The sequence below is a fragment of the Pinus tabuliformis genome, chromosome 6 (genome assembly GCF_031772625.1).
Source record: "Pinus tabuliformis cultivar Carrire ecotype Pingquan chromosome 6, CPIR1, whole genome shotgun sequence".
NCBI classification, from domain to species: domain Eukaryota; kingdom Viridiplantae; phylum Streptophyta; class Pinopsida; order Pinales; family Pinaceae; genus Pinus; species Pinus tabuliformis.
In genome coordinates, this window is record NC_142292.1 from 1,948,796,008 (window position 1) to 1,948,816,593 (window position 20,586).

Below are 20,586 nucleotides of genomic sequence, written 5' to 3' on the forward strand. Positions count from 1 at the left end.
CTTTTAAGGGTGTCATAAAACGTTACAACACGAGGGGTGGTCAGGTGGGGTTGAAAAATGATCCACCCCAAAACTTCTCATCCTTTAACCAATAATGTGCGCTTGTGCAAAAACTTCTCTCTACTTTATTGCGCTTACCTTTGTACTATGGTTCTACGGCCTAAAAATTTACCTCCCTAGCTGCTCTAAAGACCATTTTTAGTTAGAAGCATTGGATTTGATTTCTCAACCTTCTTGGAAAATTGATGAAGGGAAACAACAATACTTATAATATTTTCAAGAAGAAGGATGGTTCCTTGCAACTTTGTATAAACTATCCAGACTTAAATCAAGATACAATAAAGAATATGTATCTTTAATGCCCCGAATTGATTATCTATTTGAAAAAATGAAAGAGGCTTCTATATTTTTAAAAATCTATCTACAGTCTGGTTATCCTCAATTAATAATTAAATATAACGATATTTATAAGATAAGGTTCTTAGCATGCTTTGGGCACTATGAGTTCAGAGTGGTTCGATATGGGTTGACTAGTGCACCAGAATATTCATGAATCTTATGAATATTGTTTTCTGTAAGTACCTCAGCCATTTTTTACAACTATTCCTAAGTGATATTCTCATCAAATCGAAAAATTCAAAGGATCATGAAGAACACTTTCAGATAGTATTATCTTGCCTCATGGAGCACTAGTTATATGGAAAGTTATCGAAGTGTTCCTTCCTTTACAAGAAGATTCATTACCTAGATCACATCATATTCGAGGAATGGATCTCAGTAGATCCTGAGAAGTTAAAGGCAGTCATGAATTGGACGATACCGAAAATTATGCATGAAGTGCATAGTTTTGTGGGATTGACATGATAATTATCGAAGGTTTGTAGAAGCATTCTAAAAAATTGCAAAACATGTCACAACCCTCCAGCAGAAAGAAGTTAGATATGAGTGGACTAATGAATGTTTTACTGCATTCACTAATCTTGAATGATTTTTTACAATGGAATCAAACTTGTGAGTACCTGACATGGAAAAATACTTTATTGTATATGCAAATGCATCCAAGTAGGGTATCGATGCAATATTAATGCAAGACAAGCGAGTAATAGTGTCTGCATCATGGAAGTTAAACCCTCATGCAGAATTTTTTTCCATGCATGATTAAGAATTCATATTTTTAATGATAGATTTAAAAATATGGAGACTCTACCTTGTAGGGAGAATCTTTGTGCTCAAAATCGATCACCAAATCCTAAAATAAGTGTTTTCCCAAAGGGACTTGAATGCTAGGAAGATATGATGGAGTGAATTCTTAAGTGAATACAACTTTGATATTTCATACATCAAACAGAAGGTGAATGTAGTGGTTCATGATCTAAGTCAAATATTGAGGTTCCTTTCCCTTATCCCCATGAAGGCAGATTTGATGGAGTGAGTACTAGGACATCTCTTGGAAGACAGCTCGTATTTAAAATTAATATTCTAACTTGAAAGGAAATCTCTAAAAGAACCTATGTTTGAAGGATATGATTTAAAGAATGATGGATTATTATGATTTCATGGATGTATGCACAACCCTAATTTTGGAGATATTTGAAACACCATCCTTAGGGAGGACCACAGGGAATTTTATTGTGTGCATCCTAGTGTAAATAAAATGTATATTGACATGAGGAAAATCTTCATATGGATAGGCATGAAGCGTGATATTGTATGATTCATTATAAAATTTATTGAATGATAATAGGTAAAAGTCCACCACCATCACCCAACAAGTCTCCTACAATCACATGACATTCCTATGACCAAGTGGGAGGTGATTTCTCTGCACTGTGTTATGGGGCTACCTCTTACCCCACTAAGGCACAATTCGATTTTGGTTGTGGTCAATAAAGTAACAAAAAGAACTCACTTTATTCTTGTAAAATATATTGATGAAGTTGTTGACATAGCTTGGGAATTTTTAAATGAAATAACTAGCTTCCATGGTGTTCCTAAGAAGATCATATCAGTTATGGATTCAAGATTTACTTGAAGGTTCTAGAGTTGTACAAAATTTCCTTTAGGAACTCAACTAAATTTAAGTACAACTTATCACCCTTAGTAATTGTGGTGAAGTAAAATTATAAGTGCGAACACAAACAAATTCCTCTAGCGTGATAATGGGTCTAGCCACAACTAATACATTCTATGGAAGATTTCCTTAGGCTAGAAAGAGGGCCTACCTATTAGTATGCTTATCCTGTTTGATGATGTCCTTGCTTGCTCTCTCCAGGTATCTCTTGCTTCCTTCTTCAAACACCTAAAACAAGTAAACAACAACAAACAACAACCGTGATAATAGACAAATTGTAATTCAACCTATTTAACATGTCAAAAAACATTAAGCCATGAATATGTAAGATGACAAATCATGTAGGAAATCAATCAATATTTGCATATATATTGAGTCAAGAAGAGATTACAACCATTGTCTTGACATTGTCGTTCCCCTCTCACAAGACTAGGTTCCCACACACTTCTACTAGCATTCCGTGATGGCCTCAACAACAATAGTTTTAAGGTTATTCCCTTTAGGTTTCAATCTAAACCAAATTTCACTTCTCCCTCACACAACTAGAGAGTTGCAACTATGAATAGCTTGATGTTTACTCCAAAGTAAATTAGCACTAGCACACCAACATTAACACTAGGTTGTGCTTGGGAAAAAGGGAGGTTTATATAGGATGAATGGATGGGAGATGGATACTAATCTCATGGGATAAGGTCTTATCCGTTGAGGTAGTTCCATCATTATAGGGGAAAGGAGCACAAACTGATATCCTCGATCCCATCTAACCAAACCATTTACCATACTTCCGTTATGAAGCTTCTAGAGCTGGAAGCTTTGGCTCTTTATTTAAAAAAATTTCCATAAGAGGACCAACGTGACTGAATCAAAGCTTAGTCACTCTGATCGGTGCTAGGGACAATGTGAATCCTCACATATCGGCATGAGGGGGACAAGGGACATTAGCGTCGGTCTTGTAAATTGGGCAAAACAAAGGTTTAAGGGGAAATGGTGCAAAAGGGAATTAACCTTCTCATGAAGAGGGACACAATGGGATTTTCTTCATGAAGGGAAAGCATGTAGGGTTCACTGTAGACGTCCTCTAGGATCAAGGAACATGGAGTATGGGGATAGTGATGAAATGTTGTGTAACAAATGCCCCCTAAAGCATTAAGGTTGAACTAGAGTGAGGGATGAAACGCTTTATAAATCAGTGCGGGGAACCATAGTCTGTCATTGGAAAACCTGCAACAAAGTATAGATACATATACATAACTGAGAACTCTGTCAAATGATACATGAATCGTGGCATGGACACAATTTTGGCTTGATGGGGCCTAACATAGGTTCAGAGTTAATTAGCTAAACAAATCCCTACACTACTAGCCCTTTCGGCATCAACCCGCGGAGCATGGACTGAAGTCTCACCCAAAGCAATATGGGGAGATGCTGGAACCAAGTTTCTGCACCCTTGAGATGTCTGAGGTGTCGATTTAGTCCAACTATGCCTACCTTAGCGCATGTCACTTCACACACTGCTATGACCTTCAATACCTCCTCGATTTGTTCTAATCGCCTTTCGTGCAGCCATAACCCAAGGCTGAGGTGCTTTCACACTGCTATGGCAATGTCCTGTGCTATTTCCCCAAATTACACTGCGTATCGTACTTATCTTCTTAAATATCTTAGTTAACTTCATGAAAACAGATACTTTATCTTGCATTCACTTAATTAACATAGTTGCATATGTTCGTGCATCATATAAACAACAGAAATACAATTCATACCCAATGCATTTAATGTAGAAAAAAGGAAATAAATACACAATAATGATATAAAAATTCTCTTTGTTAATGCTTCCAACTATTATAGACTCAACTCGCCCTACGCACTTAGCTACAGGGGTCTGCGCACTCAGCTGCAGACTACTCGATCTCTACACACTCAGATGCAAAGCGTTCTCCTACTCTACAACCCAAAGACTCGACTTTACTCTTATATCTTTCGTTATGCTTCTATTCCATCATCATTCATTGATTCTTAGATGTTTTAACTACTTAGAGCCTCACTCTATTTATACAATCCCATGGTTTGTGGACCATGGGTATATCTCTACAGCTAACATTACATTACAAAATTAATGGTGGACAACCCTATGATTCATTTACAAGCTACGCACTCCGCGCCCACAAAATGTGGAGCCTTTACATCGAAGTTACAATTTGTGACCAAAATCTGGGCTTTTAGCCCCAAAACTTCCCTTGGGGGATCCCATACCCAACAGGCCCCCAACAAAAACATCGTGACTCACCCTTGAGTCACTCTGTTCGTGCAGAGATCTTTGTGCAAAGACTGTATCCCAACTCTACCTGGATCATTGTAAGATCGACAACGCACTAAGCGGCTCTGTTGCACTTCCTGGACGCGTTGTTCAGAAACAACTGTAGCTGAACTGCTTCCCTGAACCTGTTCCTTTGTTCCTTGCATCTGCGTAAGCTTTTCTTCAATAGAGGCTGTAATGACAAAAGCCTCATCGATCCATGGTTGTACATGCACCTTCAAAATGACTTCCTTGCATTGAGCAGCATCCACCTGCTCCTTGAGCACTTTCTCCCACTACATCCGCGCAAGCCTCTCTGTAAGGGCAACCATCTGCATGGTCCTGTTTATCTCATCATATTTCTGTTGTAGCTCACACACCTCCATTTCTAAGCATTGTATGTTCGAGTCCTCCTACAGAGTGGTGAGAACCTAGAACGACTCTTGAAATAGCTTGGTGTAGTCTTTCACTACGTAGTTTACCTCTGTTATGGCCACTATAATCGCGCTAGCGTGTTGTTACTTAACCTCCAGTGGTGTTGAAGGCTACACCTTCAATTGTAGCTCACCTATCTGAAGGTTCAGCTCCAGCTGAACATTACCATCTCTTCCTTCACGTCCAGGACCCCTACTGCTAGTTTGTGGATGCGTGCCTCCACTGGTTCCTCTACTTGGATGGCTAGCTCTGAGACCATCTAGCAAGATTCATTGACCACCTGCATAATCTGTCGGTTCTATACCACTACTTCGTCGCACTGCAGGCTCAACTGTTCAATGTTGATGCAATGCTCACTCATGACCTAGAGCATGTGACCCTCCATAGCTCGTAGTTCTGCAGTAACTCTGTCCTGCAAAACATAGAGCGTCTCACGAGGAAGCACAGCCATATTGATCCCGATTTCCTTCAACCTGTTAACCATAGACCTATTGGCCTCATATTCTGTCATGAGTGCTCCCTCTAGTAGCACTATTGTGTTGGTCATTTGGGCGCACAACATTTCCTTGGCCATGGCCATGCCTAGTCCGAGGCTGGTTGAAAAATTACCAGCCTATGGAGTGCACACCTGCAACTCCTGTATCTACACTCGGAGAGCCACCAACACCCTCTGGTGTTCCTCCACAAACTGTTGGAGGGCCTTTGCGGTGATGTCCCTCACTTTCTCCCCAATGTCATGAACATCCCCCTCAATGAGGGTAATCGAGTCAAAAGAAGTCTTTGAAGCCTTCAACTTCTTCCACGATCCTACTTGCTCTCTTGGGCGCTACTGTTTCAATTGTGTGGATGTTGTCTATGGGTCTGCGCCACCTTCCTTTGGATTTGTTTCTTGTTCGGGTGAAGGCAACTTCTCGCCTTCACACTCTTGCTCAGCTACCTTCTACTTATCTTCTGCTACCTTTTCTCAAACTCAGGTACATACCTTCGTAGTATCTCTTCATTCCCCATTTTGTATAGATGCCCTGCAATGAAAAAAAAATCTTCCGTGCGCATCACTAGTTCCTTATTCTGCTAGATAGAGTATCCTTCCGGTGCAGTTCTGGTAGTTAAAAAGTGAATTATATCTTCAAAATGTCCATCCGATACATGCACAGTGAAAATTTGCATGTCAGGTAGTCGTTCCTCCAAACTCGTAGGTTCCTCCCCCATCTCAATGCATGACAAGTGATCAGGTCCCGCGTTCAACCATCTAGGCTTCACAACAACTTCAAAATCATATTCTTGGAACAATAAAAGCCACCTACATATGTGCCCCCCCAACACAGGCTTAATGACCAAGTATTTCAATGTAGAATGGTATGTAAACATCTTGAAGTGTCCTCCTAGCTGGTAGTGCCGATATTTTTAGAGCACATACACCATAGCTAGTCCCTCACATTTGGTGGTGGAATAGTTCTTTTCTACTTTAGATAATCTACGACTCGCGAATGTGATAGGGTGATCCAAGCCTTCTACGTCATCTTGTGTGAGTACTTCCCCCAGCACTATACACGATGCGTCAACATGAACATGAAATTCTTTTTTCCAGTTTGGGAAGACAAGAATCAGCACAATAACCATCTTCTCCTTCAATATATTGAGGGTTTTCTTACAGTCATCCTCCCAACAAAACATGACATCCTTCTTCAATAGTTTTTCCATTGGCGTGGTGATATGGGCGTACCTTTTGATAAACTTTCTGTAGTACCCTGTATGTCCCAAGGCAGTGCACAACTGTTTCACACTGTGCGGTGCTTCCAAATTCCGAATCACCGTGATTTTCGGGGGGCCTACCATCAACCCTTATTTGCAAACCACATGCCCCAACAGGTTCCCAAAAGGAACAAGAAACATACACTTCTTGAGGTTGAGCATGATTTGGTATCGTTGGAATGTATCCAATATCAAGCACAAGTTTGCTACATGGCACCTAACCAGTCCATATATAGTACAGTCGTCAAAATACACCTCCAAGAACTTATGAATATATTCCCTGAACGCCACAACAACCATGTGGAAAATATGGCCAGCGCGTTCTTCAGTTGATACAGCATGACAGTGTATTGAAAGCAACCCCACTCAGTCACGAAGGTTTTCTTGCTCCTATCCTTGGGCGGGATTCTGATTTGGTGGTACCTTGAGAACCCCTCAGTGAAAGAATATGTTTCCTGAGCGCCTACATTTTCCAACACCTCATCTGTGAATGGAGTTGGGAATGGATCATGCACACACATGTCATTCAACTTTCTGAGATCCACACATATTCTTATTTCATCCTTCTGCTTCTTCACTTATACCACCATCAGACTTACCCAATTGGATTCCTCCATAGGCTCAATGATGCCTGCCATGAGCATCTTGTCTAATTCTATGCAGACCATCTCCTTGTATTTAGGATTTAAGAAATATGGTCTTTGCTTAACTAGCTTCACATCGGGTTTTAATGCTATCTTCATTACCCCTAAATCTCTGATTATTCCCTTTAAATCCATAAACTTGGTCAGGAATAAGTCTTGATATTCACAGAGTAGTTCAATGACCTTATCCACCATCACATCCTCTGAGTAATCCCCAATCTTTGCGAATTTAGGTTCCACCTCTGTACCAATATTCACTCACTTAGTCTTTACTAGCACTTTTATGTCAGGTTTCTTGATTTATGGTCCTTGAACCTCGCACTAGCCTTTTGCCTCTAGAATATAAATTTTCCATAGATATTCATCTTCTTCCTTAGCAATTACATTATAACACGCCATCGCCCAACTTAACTAAGCAGCCCATTCAGGCTGAATCAACTCTACCAGCTCTTGTGGTGTCCTAAAGATGGCTGCTTTTACCTCTTCTAGTGCTTCATCAATGTTGTCCCACCCATCCTCAAAGCTAAAGGTCATCAAAAACCCTTTTCAGAACATCTCATTCACCGATCCCATGATGGAGCTCTATTTCTATATTCCACTTAATTGGTATAACATAGAGGGTATGACAGAACAGGTGCACCCACTTAGGTTGAGGCTTTTCCCCATAGACATGTGTCCACTTGGACAAATGTGTGTGTAGATCATCATGCACATCGTACTTGTCTATCAATCACACCCTAGGCTTCCCAAATCGTGTTTGTATCATCCTTCTACATTCGCGCTAGTGATCAAAGCTCCCTTTGTATGTACCCCACCACCTCGCGGGCATAGCGCGCAGTACCCAATTCAAGGCCTGGAACTGTTCTTTTCTGGCACCTCCCTTTCAAATTTATCCAACAAGGTATCTACCTCACTTAACCCATCATAAGTAGGCATATATCTTACTTCTGTCGATACACAGTGCAGTGACCATGTCATCATATTACAATTAAGCGTAGTTACCTCATGTAACCGATTTTGCCATCATTTTGTCTCCTCATCTGAATCCGAAGTACTGGAGCTTCTGCTCTCCCATGAAATCCATCTATCCGCAATGGGATTCACCAAGTCTTGGTTTCGCGCTATTATCTTATAGATATAGTCCAAATCATCATTACATTCCTAGTCGCACACCAAATCTATATAGCACCATCCTCCAGCAGGGTCCAGGGGTATAACTACGCGTAGCGAATTTTTTTCAAAAATCATCTTGCGCTTCTTCAGATTAATAACCCTATTCATGTCATTGGCTCAATCAATTCCCAAGAGTGTGGGGTAGGGATTGTTGTCATCAACAACCTCTCTCACTTCAATTTTTTCTAGCGCTATTTCTCCCATAATATCAATAGTGATTCCATGCAATCGCCCCATAGGTGATATCTTATGTTGGTTCGCCATTTACAACTGAATAGGAGACTATTGTAGCATAGGTCTCTCCATACGCTCCCATGTCTGCTTCGGTAGAAAATTCCCATTCGATCCTAAATCTAGAATTACTTAGTCCATTTCATATTCTCCAATTTCCGCAGTTAACCTCATTTCTCCACCTGTCCTCATCTTATGCTTTCCAATCTTCCGGATTGCACACATTTCTCCTAGTGTGGACCCAATGCATCTATTAATGAGTCCTTGTAATACTTTTACAGCCTTACTGTCATGTAGTAACTTCATACACATTTCCAGGAACATGGTGAGCATAGAAGGGTCCATCTCTGACTCCGATCTATCTTTTCTTCCTAAAGTGGAGGCCTCGACGAAGCTCTTCTTAGCTTCCATGAATGTTTCCTTAGCGCGCTCCAAATCAAACTCCAGCTATTTTGCTGGAGCTTTGCAAACCCAAGTACTATATTCTGGTTGTTTTCCTTTGACATCTCCCATCGTGATTCCACTTCGGAGCGTAATGATAACATTTGGATCTTCCTCGGACGGCTCAGGCCTCATCATTTGTAGGTTTTGAGTCAGGGAAGGTAGTAGCCCTCCTTTGTCACGTATCCTAGCTATCAGTGTAGGACAATCTTCTGTCTCTTGATCAAACAAGTTGCAATATAAATAGAAAAATGTGTTGGGTTCATACAATCATAGGCATAATGTCCTAGCCCTCCGTAATTGTAGCATATCAACTGATTGCGACCTCTTCCAGGTCCTCCTCCTCCTTGGCCTCATTCATGCCCCTCAAATCTTGTTCACACCACTCCTGCATTCTGGTCTAAGGGTCACGATTCGGCCTAAACTCTGTAGGTGGGAGTTATATCCGTCATCAACTCATAGCTTCTACAAGTACACTTGTCATGTTCGCTGACCTACAAAAGTTACAAAACAATTTCTACAAATTTTGTGTATACTTGTATAAAAAATGGCAGTTGTCCATAGCATGTTTTCCTCCTATTTGACAAATCATGCACCACAAAGTAGGTGTCACACTAGGTCCTACTTGTGCTTCCGGCCTTAATGACATCAGTCCTCCTCCCGCGAGGTAATTTGTGAACATCGAGTAGTGGTCCTTATCAAGACCCGGACCCTTGCATTTTATGCACCACACCTCTTCGTGCACTTTTGGTCAAGCTGTCTTGTCCTGTATCAGACTCTACATCTCAAGGCATAAATTCTTCAGGTGCACATGGATCTGCTGAACTCCTAAGTTAGGATACTACATTGGGGTCTCATGTAGCCTCATCCTGATCTCTAAGGCCTCGAATTGAGTCATTAGCTTCTGTTGTGACAGCAAACTCCTCAAATGTGGCGTTAGTGATGCTACAAACCACTTGCGGTGTTGTCCATCTGTCAGATTCATGTTAGCTTCGTGAATCATAGACTTTAGTCTCTGATCTAGCTCCTAAGGAGTCTCACCTGGTAGCATCGTGATCTCTTTGAATCCAATGATCGACTGTGCTTCAAACTTTGGCCTACTAAATTCTCTATTTAGCGCTGCTTAGATGTCCGTGATTCTTGCATTTGGATTATCATCGGAGTGCTTCATATACCAGGTCACCACATGGTGCTGCAGAGTGCTAATTAGTGTCTCTTTCTTTATATTGTCATTGATAACTCCTTTTTCTTCCCATACGACTCTTACAATGAACCAAGAATTGGTTTGGATCCTCATTTCCCAATCCCTCGAACACAGGAAACTTTATCGTGCTTACCATATTGAATCGCGGTGGTGGCGGAGGTGGTACGGGTGAAGATGGAGGTGAAGGCGGTGAAGTTGGTGGCAGTGTGGGTGGGGGTGGTATTCACATAATCCTTTGCCTTATCAAATGGATCACACTTCGTGTCGAGACCTTCGCGAGCTCTTCCTCATCTCCTCGCAGAGGTGAAATCAAGGAGCTATTTTCCGGTCGCTTACTTCCTTCGTTCATGTAATCCTTTCCACTTCGTGTAGCTCCGAACATCAAGGTAATTACATAACCCTCTTTTCGTAAAATAGCATTTTAATCCAAGTATTGAGATACTTTATGTACTTACCTCGATCCTTTAAGAAAGCATCACTCCGCCTCGCTATAGCTTACTGAGTTTTCAACTGCGAACTCAGTAATGAAACCTCCTATAATCTAATTGAGCCAATGGTCAACAACGCGTGCGATCTTATCCTCTGATGCTTCCAATATTCACAGTAACTCTCAGGTCCACACAATAGGACCGTCTAACTTCCACCTTCCTTGTTTATTTGCTAGCTTTGGGATCCACTGATACATCTGTGTAGGGAAAGACGCGAAGAGGATTTTGTGGATATCTATGTAAAGGTAGCAGTCTAACCACTTTTCTTTTGACAGTCATGGATTCCTTTTCTCTTGTGCTGCGAACTCGTGGATTATTCTATCCAACCAACCTTAAATTTCCTTCTTCGTTCGATTCCAATGATACGACATCATACATCTCTATGGAGATTCCAGTGCTAACAACAGAACCATTTGTTGGCTTGATGGGGCCTGACCCAGGTTTAGAGTTAATTAGCCAAACAAATCCATACACTACTAGCCCTTTCGGCATCAGCACATGGAGCGCGGACTGAAGTCTCACTCAAATCAATGTGGGGGGATGCTAGAACCAAGTTTCTACACCCTTGAGATGTCTAAGGATTCGATTTAGACCAAATGTGCCTACCTTCACGCATGTCACTTCATGCACTATTCTGAACTTGAATACCTCAGTGATCTATTCTAATCACCTTTCGCACAACCCTAACTCGGGGTTGAGGTGCTTTCACACTGCTGTGGCAGTGTCCTACACTATTTCCCCAAATTACACTGCGTATCTTACTTATCTTCTTAAATATCTTAGTTAACTTCATGTAAATAGATACTTTATCTCGCATTCACTTATTTAACATAGTCACATATGTTTGTGCATCATATAAATAGTAGAAATACAATTCACACCCAATACATTTAATTTAGAAAATAAGATATAAATACACAGAATTGATATAAAACTTCTCTTTATTAAAACTTCCAACTGTTATAGACTCGACTCGCCTTGGTCACTCAGTTGCATGGGTCTGTGCACTTAGCTTCGGACTACTAGGCCTCTATGCACTCAGTTGCAGAGCCTTCTCCTACTCTATGACCCAAAGACTCGATTTTACCCTTAGATCTTCTGTTATGCTTCTATTCCATCATCATTCATTGATTCTTAGATGTTTTAACTACCTAGATCCTCACTCTATTTATACAATCCCATGGTCTGCGAACCATGAGTTGATCTCTACAGTCGACATTACATTACAAAATTAAGAGCGGACAACCCTATGACTCATTTACAGGCTACGCGCTCTGTGGCCATAAAATGCAGAGCCTTTACATCGAAGTTACAATTTGTGACCAAAATCTGGGCTTTTAGCCCCAAAACTTCCCTTGGGAGTTCCCGCGCCCAACACACAACCATCGACAAGATGATCATGTAAACAGATCCAGGTATGGGTGCAGCCATTCATCAAATAGGATCATAATGAAACCAAGGTATGGTTGCAGCCATCTAATGATGAGAAGGATCACATATGATAACTCATTGTATGGTCGCAACCATCCATCTGAAAGAGACATGTATATCAACATAACCATGTCACATGACTTCACAACCTAGAATTTTGTAATCTAGGCTCAGGGTCTTGTGCTCCAACACTACCCGATCAAAGTACAAATCCTAACATGCGAATACATGTGTTGATGTCGAACATGCTAGAAATTTGCTTAATTACCAGTCAATTATGTAAACTGTTAACAAGCGCGAGAGAAAATACCAATAATGACAATGGTCCTCAAGGTACTATCAGCACAATCCACGAAATGTGAATAGAGGAGTTGAAGTCAAACACCTGTGAAATCACTCGATCAAAAGCCAATGATGTGAACTTGTTGTCAAGTGCAAAGAACTTTCCATTAGGGCATGCAAGCAATAAGGTACTGGAAGGGAATCTCTCGGTCAACTTCCCAGATAATGAGTTGAGGTTGACAAAAGGCGACCTTGTTGAAGGCAGGCCATAATGTATCCTCGTTCACCTATAGATACTGCCTGCTCTTACTTACTGCATTGGATCGAATGGTGGGATGGAGGGATGGAAGGGAAGGTCCGGAGGGTCTTGCGCTTCCGAGTGCAAGGACTTCAACATAGAGCATTTTGGACGGGCCTTCAGACAGCTAGGAGATGCTTTCATTTTAGTACCTGTGACATAAATGCTTCTTCTTTCAAAAACCTATAGTATATATACTCTGCCTGCCTCACTTATTTGTTTGGATGAAAGGAATATATGAAATGCCGCTCCGCAAATCGAGTTGACTATAGCAAAATTTGAGTTATAAACCCCCGGATGCCGCCTCCGAACCCTGATCAACACGGGTGTTATATAGCAAAAACCGCATCTGAGAAGGTTTTCACCATCGCTACGCCCTTTGACTTTCAAATTATGACACCCAGGCTCAAGCCGGAAGGAATTAGGAAATGAATCGAGTTGGATAAATCAAAATGTGAGTTCGGGAACCCAGATGAAATCAGATGCCTACGAACCCGTCAAACCACGTAATGCCTTTGTCCAAAGCGTGTTTGAATACGTTTTTAGGATTGACCGGACCGGACCAACCTGGTACCTATTGAAGATGGGAATCTTGTATTGTTCCTCAACTGTTGATCTTGGGCCTTTATATATGTCATTTCAGGCAGGCTTTATATTGACTTTTCAATGCTTACTTTATACAGGAAATGGAGTAGCATAGGAACCACCAGTCAAGTCACAGTCCTTGGATCCTTGGAACTGTCGGATTGATTCTATATAGCTAGAACTTATGAAAGAAACACGGCTGGATGGTCAATAGTCAATAGGGTTTTTTCCCTTTATCACAATTCTCATGCTGCTGGAGGATGCCTTTTGTTAGTTTCTTAGTGGTGCACGACACGGATTCTCATTTTCCGACATCATCGATGTGAGACAAAAGGATGCAAAATGATTTTGGATGAACAAAGAATCAGAGGTAAATGTAACTAGAGAAGGACAACTCTTGAAAATATTGGTGACAAAACTAGAAGTTTGGAAGCTTTTGGATCCATAAGATTGGTGGTCATGATGATGTGATAGAGATCAAATGGAAGGAAAAATGAACAGCCCAACCCAAGAAGGTCAACGATATAGAGAAGGATATCCCAACCCCACACAAAGTAGAAAGTGTCATGTTCAAGAGTGAGCTATCGACACAACTGATTAGATTTCTAAAATTTCCCCCACCATTTCTCGCAAGTACCCCAATTATTTTAATCACAAGCTTGAAGGGGAAAACATATGCTTGCACTGTAAGTTCATCCTTTGGACGAATCCAACCTAGTAAGTTTAGCAAGCCCTAGGAAGGAGAAGCTCATGTTTGTCATGGTGACGAATCTAATGTCGTTTAATATTTTACCGAGTCCGACAAATGTGTAAGTTAGTATCTTTTTCATGTTTAAAGATTTTGAAAACGACACATGAAATAAAACTCCACATGGTCCCTTTTCATACATTTTTGTCTCTTGAGCCTGAAAAGGTATAAAATGATACATGAGAGAACCACTTGACCATTTCAGTCAAGGAGTACCTTTTTCATAAATAGTGCATCCTATCCTGAAAAAGGGATAAACTTATAATGGGAGCATGACATTTTGCATCCGTTAATGAGTTCCAAACGACAAGGGCTCAGCCATATTTTCACTTTTAAAGGGTTGGAAAAGAGATTGAAAGTGGACCCCCCCTTTTATTCTCTTTTACGAGTCAAAATGGAAAAATACTTGACAATATTCTCATATGAGCATAATGAGTCGAGAAAAGATTTGAAACATGACTCATCATCACCATCAAACATCCATCACCTATCGTTGCACAAAATGGTAAAGTGTGAGGATTTACAAAAACCTAATATTTTCATGAAAAAAATGAAATAAAAAGGAGAAAAGAAAATATATTTTTACCATTTACCATTTTACCTTTCTGTGAAGACTTTTTACTCACTTTTTCCCTAATTGTTATAGACCAGATTGTGGGAGATCTAGGAGGTCATTTGCTGAGCCACCAGTTACAGGTAAGAGCCAAAGACCTGAGCTCCATTTTCATGTCTTTTATTCCTATCTTTAACCATTTATAGGTTTTTTGAGGGGGGGTTTGTAAAAAGTTTTGCGCCCTCAATCAACACAACCTCTGGGCACGGAATCATGCCAGCCGAGGGTGATTAACAAAGCCTGTCATGTCATCAGTGCAACTATTTTTAAAATAGGTGCATTGGTGCCGTGAATAGGAAAAAACCCCTATTTTGTCACAAAATCTTTGTTAAATGTTTAATTTTATGGGCCAAGCATGATTGTTGGCTCAAATTAATGGATTTTGCAGGAAAGAATCGCCGAATATGGTGGACTGGAATGAATGAGAACATGAGGATGTGAACACCCAGGAACTGAATGATCTAAATTTCTTAGAAACTTTGAGGGCTTGTTGGCTCCTCAAATTCTTTCTCATGCTAGGGATGTGGGCTCAACCCGAGTTGCTTCGATACCTGATTAGTCTTTGGGACATAAATCGGGAAATATTTGTCATTGGTGACTAGGAGCTAGAGTTGGAAATTTCAGATGTATATTTCATCACTAGACTATCCCGAAGAGGGTAACCAGTCAACTTGTATGGGTCACGGCCGATTGGGGAAAGCATATCTTCATTTCTTGTTGAACACTACCTTGAGGCCTTGAAATCCAATAGTGGGAAGATTGAGATTTCCAGTGTTCAGGATCTGACACTGAGAGTGCTTCTATTGACCATAAACATAGTGGCGGGGTCCCAGGCATAACATGAGACCAACAAGTCAAAGTTCTTGTATGCTATTGACTGTAAAACACCTATAATCTTCAACTCAGCAGAGGCAATGAAGATCAACATAAAGTGCTAGCTGACCAAAGCTAAAGTAGGCAATCTAAAGAAATTTTGCTTTGGATCTATGCTCATGACCTTTTTCTTGGAACGGGTGCCACTATTCTAGTATCAGCTAACTGAGGTGGATCCTCCTATGCCACGCAATTCGAGGATGGTCTGCGGGAGCGTTTGATGCCCAGGATCACTGGCGGTCAGGACATGTCATACAGACCTACATTCTTTTCATGGCTACAATGACAAAAGATCGTTGTGGAGGATTGGCCGTATAGTGGCACTAACTTTTTTGGAGATCTGGACATGCCCTTACCATATGGAGAGGATTTTGACGACGAAGGTAAAATATCAGTCTTTTAATTTTGAGATTTTCTTAATTTTTTTTGGTATATATGTGCTTATAATATTTCTTTTGTTAATGCAAACATTGGACTAGAGCATCCTGTTGGGATGCCCCCAATAACCAGGCATGTCCCCCGCCTGATTGATGTTGTCTCTCCTTATCAAGAGGGGAGTGACAATGAGGAGGAGATCGCGAGGAACCTTGAGGGGTTGAATCATGGTATCCCAAAGTATGCTCGGGTAGGAGACATTCCTCGTCAGTACTAGAGACACATGGTGGGAGTCTTGGATTGGATCAGTCGATTGCTGACTCGTGTTGCACAAGATGTATCATGCTACCATGATCACCATCGTGATTAGTTCCTAGGTCTAGCATCTACATCTTTTGAGGCTTGCGTGGCATGAATATATGAGGCATGTGAGTCGTTGATGTTATTTTGGACACACATATTAATTTTTGGGGTTCTATTGTATCAAACATGAGCACCATATATACATGTTGTATCTCATTTCTTAGTATGGTACAAATGGTTTGTTTTATCTTTTCACATGTTTCATAAATGCTTATCCAACACATAATTAGCTAATGCAACTGTCAATGTATTCATGCGCCTAGGAATATGATGATATGTAATGTAATCAAAATGTATTTCCAGTGGACAAATAGAGAGATAAATTCTCAATATTTGAGGGTTTTTGATGAAATATTGCCTATTGAGTTGAAGGACGACAAGCTGTGAATTCAGGTCGACAACCAACTCTCTAATGTCAAGAGCAATGGCTTCTGAAAACAGTTCGATGGCCGAGTTGTATTCAGCAATGTTGTTAGTTGTACAACCTAAATAGATACCTTGAAGGTCAACCAACTCATTGTTAGTGTAAAAAATAGGCCATGCCATGGATGATAGGTATTGGGTACTACGACAAGCACCATCAGTGAAACCAATTTAAGGAGGCATAGTCATCTACAGGAAAGTTGTTTGAAAGCTAACGCACCAAACCACACTGCACAAAAATGTATGACACACTAATGTACAAAAGTAACGATGCAAGATGAGCTAAGCATAGTACTTCTTGAGGTAAAGATGATTTCGGGGCTTATCCAGAGGATTTCCTTCATAATCAATAAGCTCATAGGCTCCTTTTTGCAAAACATGTTTCACAATGTAGGACCCATGCCACATGGGTTCGAACTTTCCTGCCCCCATCTTATGACTATCTTGGTCGTACAGTAAGACCAAATCACCCTCAGAGAATGCGTGAGGGGAGACTAACTGATCAAAATGGGACTTGATCCGTTTCTTTTGTGCTTCAATGACCAAGGCAGTGAGACGACGTGTCTCATCCAGTTGTTCCAAATATAAGAGACGTTCCTCCTGAGTTGATTTTTTGGGGAGGAGTTCAACAGTTAACTTGACTGAAGGAATCTCTCATTCGATCTAAATGTTGCTTCTAGGCCATAGACTAGCTAGAATGGTGTGAAAGCAGTTGCGTTATTGGTCAAGGTTCAGTAAGTCCACAAAATTGAAAAGGACATGAGATGCCAATTTGACTTGTGCATCCCAATAGTAAGCTGAAGCATTGTAACCAAAACCTTGTTCAGGGCTTCAACTTGGCCATTGGCCTGAGGGTAATATGGGGTCGAGCCATCGTGGAACAAGCCCAATGCAGATGTTAGCTCAGCGATTATGTAATCTCTGAAATGGGAGCCATGGTCTATGATAATGGCTTGAGGTATTCCGAACCGGGAAATAACATGGTTGAAAAGGAACTGAGTCATTGTCTTACCATCTGTAGAGTATGTAGGCATCGCTTTAGCCCATTTGGTGAAATAATCCACAACGACGATAATATAGCCATGCCCTCGACCGAACGAGGGTTACATGTCATATAATCCATGCCCTCTTTGGAAAAAGGACCGACGGTAATGGCGGGGTGTAGGTGAGAGGGTGGGGCATGCATCTTGCATTGGTAAATTTGGCATTCACGGCACTTGCTGTTTGGATGCAGTCCTTAAAAATAGATGGTTGGAAATAACCATCATAAAGGCTTTTTTGAGTGGTAGCGTAACCAGACATATGATCACCGCATGCCCCGAAGTGGAAATCATTAAGAACTCTTTAAGCTTCCTTGATCATAAGGCATCGACGAAGAACTGAATCGACACCAACACGGTATAAAGTATCACCAACAATACGATAAGGTTGGGAGTGATGCTAAATCTGTCAATGATCATCCTTAGTCAATGTGGACTAGAATGTGGACGCCTGGAGATACACGATGATATCATTGTACCATGGATCAATGGTGCTAATCAAGAAGAGAGTCTCATCCGGAAGATGTTCATCTACACCACCAGTAAGAGACTTAGAGGGAGGGAACAAATCAATTCGGCGAAAACAAGTGACTTCTTATATTTGGCAGTAGGAAATACCAAATCAAATTCTTGTAAGATCACGATCCATTTAGAATATTTTCCCCCGAGCAATTGATGAGTCAGGATATAGGTCATGGGGTTGCATTCAGAAATCACTGTAGTCGTGCACAAAAGGATGTAGTGTCGAAAGTGTCGAACAACCTGGACGACAGCCAAATCCAACTTCTTGACATGTGCATAATGAGTTTCAGTGTCGAGTAGATTATGACTAAGGTAGTAGATAACATGTCTATTGCCTTCGTCTTCATCTTGGACCAAGACCATAGCAATGGTGCTAGTGGCCACGGCTAGGTAAAGGAAGTAATCTCGATAATAATCCAGAGGGTGCAATAGAGGAAAATTTACAAGGATGACCTTGATATTGTCAAAAGATTTTTGGGCCACCTCATCCCATACAAAGGGCGTTCCTTGTTTTAGGAACCCGGTAAATCCTCTAGCTAGGCCAACATAATTGGGTATAAAATGACAGAGAAAATTTGCCTTTCCTTGTAGGCTCTAGAGTTTGTGTAGTGAAGATGTGGGGGGTAAATTTACAATGGCCTCGAATTTTAGCGGAGCAAGGTGAATACCTTCCTTGGAAACAATCTATCCGAGGAGTCGTCTAGATTCTATGAAGAAAACACATTTATGTGGATTTAACCGAATGTGATAGTGTCTATAGCATAGAAAAATCTACCAAGGATGGTGCGGGTGATCTTGGCGCTTACGAGAATGAGTGGGAAGGTCATCCAGGTAAGGTTGGACAATATTGCGGATATCATGAAACACATAGGACATTGCTCGCTAAAATGTAGCCCCATCATTTTTAAGGCCGAAGGGGACCTTTTTGTATGCAAACATACCCCACGAACAAACAAAATCCATATTTTCTTGATTGGCTGATGTAATGTTGATCTGGTTGTCTCCATAAAAACCATCCATAAAGGAAAATATCTCACTCCGAGCACATTCATCAATGATTTGATCAATGAAGTGAGTAGGATAGTTATCTTTAGGATAGCCATGATTGGGATCTTGATAATTAGTGCAAACGCGGATCGTGCCCTATTTTTTAGCTACCGGGACAATATTGGACACCCAATCTGTAAGAGGGATCGGATAGATGAACCTAGCTTTGAGAATTTTTTCAACTTCACCCTTGATAGTGGCAACCTTCTAGGGTGCACTAGGCAGATTTGTTGGTGAACGGGCTTCACGTGCAGATAAGTTGGTATTTTGTACACTACAATTCTAGGACCAATGTCAGGTATTTCTTCATAGGACTGCATAAACATATCACATAATTCCTGAAATAGATGAGTATAAGCCTTGATCTCATCTGGAGAACAAGATACCCCGATATGGACATGTTCAACAATACCAAGCTTGATAGAAATATCAATCGACATCATTTGGGTAATATTACCCAAATTTCCTTCCGTCCATACTTCATGAATTGTGATCGGTGGAGGAAGCGGGAGGGAAGGAAATAGAGAAGAGGACTCTTCAAAATTGGTAGACATGAATGCTAGATGAAGCAGGAATGAGGAGTGATGATGAGTCTTGGTCCAAGGTGGTTCCTTGAGAGACATGACTTCCATGATACCTTCATCAGCAAGGAAGGTATCAGCTAAGTGATCAAGTGATTCCAAAACACCAAGCCATGGGGATTAAGAGTACGTATCGAGAGAGGTCTTTGAAACAGAGAAATCAGAGGATGCAGAACTTGAAGCGGAAACAATTTCCATGTAATTGACTTCGGCGGGACTAAGCAGCATAACCTCACCCTTGGTATTAACAAGATTTGGTGAGGGTGTGTCCCAAGAATTAGATTTAACCCAAACCATGTTGACAGAGGCAACATGAGGAGGTGGGAGTGGAAAATTTCCCGTCTAGGCATAATATTTAAAAACACCCGCCCCCACACTCTCATAGGGAGCACCAGTGTGCTTGACGTATGGAAACTTCCATCAAAGGAGGAAGAGGCAAAGAAGGACAACTGGTTGACAGTGCCAATATTCCCTTGATGGGGAAAATGAATTACGTGAATTAGCGAGGAGGCTACAACATTCATAGCATGGGTCCAACTCCAACTAAGTAGAAGATTGTAATTAAGATTGACGTGAATAATACCTACCTCGACTTACACTGTATTTCCTTCCAGAGTAATGGCAAGGTTAGGTAAGACACCGAAGGGTTGCAAATCATGCCCATCGAAAG